Source organism: Spermophilus citellus, assembly GCF_964194105.1.
Source record: "Spermophilus citellus genome assembly, chromosome: 7".
Taxonomy (NCBI): Eukaryota; Metazoa; Chordata; class Mammalia; order Rodentia; family Sciuridae; genus Spermophilus; species Spermophilus citellus.
This window is the reverse complement of record NC_138188.1, coordinates 24,879,400-24,886,575: the sequence shown is the minus strand read 5'-3', so window position 1 is coordinate 24,886,575 and position 7,176 is coordinate 24,879,400. Positions and strand designations below refer to the sequence as shown.

The following is a 7,176-nucleotide window of genomic DNA, read 5'->3' as shown; positions in this document are numbered from 1 at the left end:
CCATGTTAGCGACATCTGCATTCAGTCCTGTATCATCCACTTGCTAGAGTGACCATGTTCCCAGTTTTGCAGGGCAAACCAAGATGGTTGGTTGACCCATCGGTCTCCCAGGAATCCTACAGTTGACCTATTGGCCCTCAGCCATCTTCAACTCCAAACTCGTCTCTGACCCCCTGTTCACCTGCCCTGCCTGAGGGAAAAGCTCCTCCCCTACTTGGCTCCTCCCCTTCCCCACCCCTTCCGGAAGCTGCAGCAACGAATCCCGGCGCCCTAGCAACAGCGCCTTTCAGGCTGCCCAGTCCGCGTGCGCGGCTTCCGGTACAAGCCAATAGCTAGGGGCACCGGGAGCGAGGTGCGGGGGGCGGGGCTCTGAGCAGTCGCCGCCATTTTGGTGGAAGAGAAACAATAGGACTGAGGCGCCGCGGGACCGGTCTGTGGCCGCAGGTAACGCCCGCCTCGCGGTGCCTGTGGTCCTGCCGCCCCGGGAGCTTTGGGGAAGGTTTTTTTTGTTGTTGTTTTGTTTCTTTTCTGGCTGTTAGGGGACAGGGTCTCTGGGCGTTGGGGGTCTCCCCACATTATTTGGGAGGTAGTCTCTCGCTGTCATTGTGCAGGAGGTCTCCCCCGGTCTTCGTGGAGCCATATTTTCCCTGGCCATTTGCGAGAAGCATCGTAGTTTTGGGTCACTGGGAAGAGAAGCTCCCCTCTGGATTTGGGGGGTGGGCAGGATCTTCGCCGATCATTGGAGAGAGGTCTCCTGGAATTTTGAGGGGTGGGTAGTATCTTTCCCCCGCCTTTGAGGATATCTTCCGAGGTTTTTAGGTGGACGAGAACTTTCCGTAATGTTGAAATATCTACCCAGGTCATTGGCGATCATGATATCCCAGGTTATTGAGGATGTGGTCTTCCATCTTTGAGTGTAGGGGTCAGCCCAGCGCCTCAGATACTGTTACCTGAGGCTGGCAAACGTGCAGCCATTTTGGGTGTTGATTGCCAGTTGGGTCGTATTTGTTGGGGGAATCAGCGCACCCAACATTTTTAAAACTGTCTTGCAGTGTATCAGAAGACTCCTATTTTATTCTGATGTTTCTACCATTGAGTGGAGAAATTTAATTTCCTTCAAATTTGATTAAACGGCTTTTGTCTTGCATTCTAATGGCTTTATTGTAGGATTTTATTGGCTCAGTATCTAGAAAGCCCGACTAGCAGGAAAAAAAACGAGTGAAAACAAAATGTAGAAACCAGTAAAATTTAGTGCTCTTTAAGTACCAGTAGCTAGTCACTGCTTGGAATTAAACGTTAGCAAAATTGCACACATAAACAAGAATAAACTAAAATCATGGAAGAATAATTTTAAGAAAAATTACTGAAACTTTAGAAGAGTAACAAAAACATTGGAGCTTACTAGTTTTTGTTTTTTTCTAATAAAGGACCATAATTACAGTAATTTTGTTGAGTTCTAGTATTTAAAATGTTTGCTGTATTTGCATTTTTAGCAGGATAACACCTAGAGGGAAACTTAAGACGCTTTATTTGTGTAGTTTATTGCTGTGGGGTTTGTGTATTTCATCCTGTAACTTGGCATTAAGTATTTAAAAGATAAATTTCAGGGTGGTGTTTTAACTTTAGCCACTTAGAATTTGAAATGGCAAATGAATACTTAATCATATTTGACATTAATTGCCTAGTAATTTTTTTTCTTTGAAGAAAATTCTGTTGAACTGTTGTTTAGATTGGTTTTCCTGCATTGTGATTTTAAAGTAGAATTCACAGGCATTATTAGAAATTATGTGGATAAGAACTGGGATTAGAGTTTATTTCCTTGTAGAAACCAGTTTAGCAGATGTGATAGGCTTCTTTTTTGCTTGGAAGCTTTGTAGGTGACAGACTGGATCACTATATATCAGCCTTAAGACTTTCTGAGCAATGGAATGTATCAGGAAAGAGCAATCGCTGACTGATGAAACTTAGCTATTCTCCCTTGCAAAAGGATGCCAGAGCAGTGTGTAAGCTCCTGAGATGTCACTTGTATCTAGGCAACAGGGATGAGCATGAGCCTCCCTGAGGCCAGTTTGCTGAGGTGAAAATTTTCCATTGTTTGGCTCATAAAGATGATGCTTTGGAGAAGAATTTTTTTCTTTAAGTACACTTATTTTACTTAATGAGATGATCATCTTAAACAAATTGAACCCATTTTTGGACTGTAGAAAGTAAGTAGATGCGGGGGGGGGGGCTGAGGTTGTGGCTCAGCGGTAGAACACTTGCCTAGTACGCTCAGGGCCCTGGGTTCAATCAGCACCACATAAAAATAAAGGTTAAAAAAAAAAAAGAAAGTAAGCAGATGATTACTTTTATGTGGTTACATTTTAAAGCATGTTTTTGTTTTTTAAATAAATTGTGTTTTTGCTTCTTTGTGTGCAGTGTAATAGGAGTACTGTTTTGTGATATATTTTGATGACATTAAAATGTCCTTTTCCCAAAAAATTGAATGTAGGTTCACTCAAGAGTTTGCAGGACAATCTGCAAAGATGATGCATATTTGCTTTGAATCTGTCACTTATCACCAGTTTCAGCTGTTAACCAATTTCTAGCCAATCTTGTTTCTTCTGTTCTCTGCACTGACCTCCCTCAATGCCTTTTTTTTTTTTTTTTCCTAGTGGTGGTACTGGGGATTGAACCTATTGGCTTTGCCCATGCTAGGCAAGTGCTCTACCGCTGAGCTATATCCCTAGCCTTCACTAAAATGTCTAATCCTATTTTTCCCAGAAATGTTTTTGTTTTTCTATTTTGCTGTGCCCAGGGTCTTGTGCAAGTGCTGTGCCACTGAGCTATAATCCCTGCCCTCAGAAATGTTATTTTATCACTGTGTACATACCTATAATCCTGACTCGGGAAGCTGAGGCCGAATTGCAAGTTCCAGGCCAGCCTCAGCAAGTTAGTGGAACCTTGTCTCAAAAAAAAAAGGTGGTAAAGCATTCCTGAATTCGTTCCCAGTACCAAAAAAAAAAAAAGTTATTTATCCATAATATTCTATTCCTGTGTGTATCTCCAAAAGACAAAGAACCATGGAATCTATAATAACATTACTCTTTCTAAAAAGTGTTAATTCCTTAATTTTTTTTTTCAGGTTTTGTACATGGCATTTGATGGAAATGGCTCTTTTGTCTTTTAAATTTATATGTGCTTGGTCTTTTTTTTTTTTTTTTTTTTGTCATTTTTATCTGTTAAGCAATTGTGTGGTGGAATTTCCCATATGGTGGTTTTGCAGATCACTCTCTGTGCTCAATACCTTTTGGCTCTGGTGCCTGGTTAGAAGAATTTATTCTTGTTTATTATTTTAGCGAAGAAGCTGAGAAGAAACTGCCAGGTCTCATTTGGAAATGAGGCCCATGCTGATGGTGGTGTATACCTTTAAACCTGGTATACAGGTTTACCTGGAGATGCTGAGGCAGGGGCATTATGAGTTTGAACTCAGCCTGGGCAACATAGTGAGGCACTATCTCAAAAAAAAAAAAAAATGCCCCAAGCTGAACTGTGATGAGTACTGGGGATCTGAAGGACCATATAGGAAGAAATCCTTCTCCTCCGTATTATGCGGTTCAGATATTCTGAATGCTACATGCTTGGTGTGGAATGATTCTTGGCCTCTAGGAGGGTATTGATGTCCTGCCTCTTGAGTTGTGCCCTTTGCTCATAGGAGGCTTATAGTTAGAGAAGCCTTGACCCTTTGTAGGTAATTATTTTTTTCTTTGCTCCTTTTTTCATTCCTTTTCTTTTTTTCTTTCATACTAGGATTGAACCCAGGGGTGCTTAACCACTGAGCTACATCCCTTCTCTGTACCCCCCCCCCCAGCCTTTTTTGAGATAGGGCTTGCTAAGTTGCTGAGCCTGGTTTTGAACTTTTGATCCTGTTTCAGTTGCTGGGGTTATAGGCATGAGCCACGTGCCTGGCCCAAATATGATTTCTGTTTAGATTCACTTCAGCTCCAGTTCCACTGCTTCCACCTATCTGCTGAACATTTTTTCTTGAGGGCTTGACCATTCCTTAAGTGTCTGCAGCTTAATTCAGTATCTTCTCAGTTATTTCAGACACTTCATAAACAAAAAATCTTTGTCTTGATTTGTGAAGGCTCAATATCTGTTACATTCCTCTAATTTGATTCTTGTGTCAGCATTTCTAAAGATACAATCTATGGTTGACCACTCCCCAGATTATATGCAAAATTCAGAAGGTGTGTGTGTGTGTGTGTGTTTTTTTTTTTTTTTTTTTTCAAGAGAAAGACCCATAGATACTTTAGATTCTCTGGGGGTTTAATTCCCTCCCCCAGAAAGTTTAAGCACAGTGGATAAGTACTAAACTCTGTTTCATTGCCCTCCTTGCTTCCTTGATTTCCTTGTTGCAGGGCAGTAGGCCCCATGAGTACATGGAAAAGGCAGGGACCCAATGCCCTGCCATGAAATAGAGGAGGTGACCTTAAAGAGGTCATGCCAGGTGGGACAAATATCTGAGACACAACAGTTCTTGTACCTTGGGGGGGCCCAGAACCTGAGTGAGGGAAGATAGCCCCCCCCCAATTGAATAAAGAGACTCATTAAGAGAAGGAAGCCCAGGGAGCTGGTCTTGGTGGCATACGCTTGTAATCCCAGAGGCTTGGAGGCTGAGGCAGGAGGGTTGTAGATTCAAAGCCAGCTTAGCAAAATCGAGGCACTAAGCAACTCAGTGAGACCCTGTCTCTAAATAAAATACAAAATAGGGCTGAGAATGTGGCTCAGTGGTTGTTTGCACCTGAGTTCATTCCTCAGTACCAAAATAAATAAATGAAGGAAGGAAGCAAGCTATCTGAAGACTGGGGATAGTGAAGAGATATCAGCTTGATCTTAGTTGTTTTGGCCTCTTGGGTGTTATAGCTCTGGAAGAGATGTTCCTGTTATCCCCTTCCTCCAGAACATTCTCAGGCTTAGGACTGGTTCTTCTAATGTGTGTGTGTATATATAGGGAGCATACTGGGGATTAAACCCACCACTGAGCTACATTCATAGCCCTTTTTATTTTGCGACAGGATCTTGCTAAGTTGCCCATGCTGGCCTCAAACTTGTGATCCTTCTCCCTGAGTCTCCTGAATAGTTGGATAACGGGTGTGTGCCATCACTTTTGACATCTTCAAATAACCAGATATTAAATTCATTGAACATGCTAGGTTGCCTTAAACATGTGATATGAAACTAAGAAAGAAGCTTGAGAGTTGTTTATTTTGATACTAGCCATTTAATCCAGGGGCACTCTACCATTGAATTGAACCTGCAGGCCCCTCCCCCCTTTTTAAATTTTGAGACAGGGTCTCACCGAGTTGCTGAGGCTGGCTTTGAACTTGTGATTCTCCTGCTTCAACTTCCCAAGTCACTGGGATTACAGGTTGTACCACTATACCTGGCTAGTTTGAGAGATTTCTTTTTTTTTTTTTTTAAATCTTTTTTTTAAAGAGAGAGTGAGAGATGAGAGAGAGAGAGAGAGAGAGAGAGAGAGAGAGAGAGAATTTTCAATATTTATTTTTTAGTTCTTGGCGGACACAACATCTTTGTTGGTATGTGGTGCTGAGGATCGAACCCGGGCCGCACGCATGCCAGGCGAGCGCGCTACCGCTTGAGCCACATCCCCAGCCCTAGTTTGAGAGATTTCTACATCATAGTTTTTCATATAAATTTTTCTTCCCAATATTTCCATTTTTACATGTGCTTCTAATATGTATAGGATGTTACAGCAATTTTGACCAATCTAAGAGGGTCACTTATGAGTTCCTGTTATGTACTTTCTTACCAGGTGGGGTACTGGAGATAGAGAATTGCCCTAAAAGGATAATTGAGCGGGCTGGGGATGTGGCTCAAGTGGTAGCACGCTCGCCTGGCATGCGTGCGGCCCAGGTTCGATTCTCAGCACCACATACAAAACAAAGATGTTGTGCCCGCCGAAAACTAAAAAAAAAAATAAATATTAAAAAAATTCTCTCTCTCTCTCTCTCTCTCTCTCTCTCTCTCTGTCTCTGTCTCTCACTCTCTCTTTTAAAAAAAAAAAAAGGATAATTGAGGGCTGGGGATGTGGCTCAAGCGGTAACACACTCGCCTGACATGAGCAGGGCGCTGGGTTCGATTCTCAGCACCACATAAAAATAAAATAAAGATGTTGTGTCCACCGAAAACTGAAAAATAAGTATTAAAAATTCTCTCTCTGTCGTCTTTAAAAAAAAAAAGGATAATTGACTTTTTAAGGAAGACTGAAAATTCTTGATGTTATATTGAATACATTTAGCTATTTACAAGAAAATTTGATATTTTGATAAAGGGCACATATGACACCTCAGAATGAATAGTTTGGATATTTGGAGTGATGCTACAGTTTTAGAAGGAGATTTTTTTGAGTTTGTTTGTTAAAATAATTTGAGGGGGGCTTAAAATAGCAGACATTTTCTCATAGTGCTGATTTTTAAAAAAAAATAATTTTGAAGTTAAATTGATTTTTAGCTGATAAATAAAGTTTTTCAATGGTTAAAATTTTGTTAACTCTAGCAGACAATTCTGATAAACATATTCTTTGGTAGGCCAAAAGCACCTTCTACCTATCCCACTTGATCTTGAGGTCTTTTATAATCTGTCATTCCATAAATCTAAGTCTGCTAATGCAAAGATGGGGTAATATATTTGTGCTGGTACTTGGAAAGAGGAGAAGCAGCTGAGAGGCTGCTATGCCCCTTACAGAAAAGTTGGTACAGATTTTTGGAACTGAATTTGCTGTTTTCCCTTTGCCTTTGGGGAAAGAATCTGCATGGCTATATGACTTTAATGAAATAGTTCCAATTATACAACTTGTGGATTCTTTCTTTCTTTTTTAAATTTTTAATATTTATTTTTCAGTTTTCGGCGGACACAACATCTTTGTATGTGGTGCTGAGGATTGAACCTGGGCTGCTCGCATGCTAGGCGAGCGCGCTACCGCTTGAGCCACATCCCCAGCCCTCTTTCTTTCTTTTTAATTAAAACTAGAATAAAATGCTGTTGAAGGTGAAAAATAAACATCTAGTGTTGGAACCCAGGAGTTGAGTTTATATAAAGCTTTTGCGCCTCGTTTCTCTGGTCCTGCTGCTTTGGTAGGTTCATTGACTGTGTGGCATGGGGGATCCTCACAGC

At 41.3% G+C, this 7,176-nt stretch overlaps 1 protein-coding gene across 2 annotated transcripts in view; it reads left to right on the top strand.

Moving 5' to 3' along the window:
• The first annotated feature begins 308 nt into the window (after window positions 1–308).
• Window positions 309–7,176, top strand: part of IP6K2 (inositol hexakisphosphate kinase 2) — a 28,691-nt gene continuing 21,823 nt past the window's right edge. For both annotated transcript variants that reach the window (XM_081302548.1, XM_081302546.1), the window contains exon 1: window positions 309–444. The gene's annotated coding sequence lies outside the window, so the exon portion shown is untranslated. The remainder of the gene's footprint in view (window positions 445–7,176) is intronic.